Source organism: Mastomys coucha, chromosome X (genome assembly GCF_008632895.1).
Source record: "Mastomys coucha isolate ucsf_1 chromosome X, UCSF_Mcou_1, whole genome shotgun sequence".
In the NCBI taxonomy this organism is placed as follows: Eukaryota; Metazoa; Chordata; class Mammalia; order Rodentia; family Muridae; genus Mastomys; species Mastomys coucha.
In genome coordinates this window covers 70,902,425-70,903,023 of record NC_045030.1, presented here as the reverse complement: position 1 = coordinate 70,903,023, position 599 = coordinate 70,902,425, and positions in this window count along the sequence as shown.

Here is a 599-nt window from a genome sequence, read left to right as displayed (position 1 = left end):
GCTGCCTATGCCCGCCGCACGGACTACGGGCCTCTTCCGTACAGAGGAAGCGAGGACGTGGGAAAAGGCCTCCCGTTGTCGAATAATGGAGCCAGACCAGAAGTGGAGGGGCTTTGGGTAGATTGATTTTTTTCACCGCACTTGCATGGTACCTGATTGAACTGGAAGTCACGGCCGGAGGGGAAAGTCAAAAAAAGTGATAAGTTCAATTGGAGAACACTTAGATCTAGGAACAGTGATAACCACATTGACCCTAACTTCTGGGACCCCTATGACCAGAATGCAAAATAAATCGCTCTACTACCTAGCAATTTGGGGAAGTATTGTGGGAACTTTGAGTCCTTTTTAAAGGCCAATAAATAGGGTGTGCCAGAACTTCAGGAAATGTTATCCCTTTCTCAGACAGTGCTGTCTCCCGCACACTTTCCGTTCATACTTTTACTTGGAATTCGTAATAAAAAGAGCTGACAGAGAGAGAGAGAGAAAGAGAGAGAGAGAGAGAGAGAGAGAGAGAGAGAGAGAGAGAGAGAGAGAGAGAGAAACAAACATTTGTTAATTTCCTTTTACTTGACTTCCGCCTCTTGTACCTGCACCTTGTA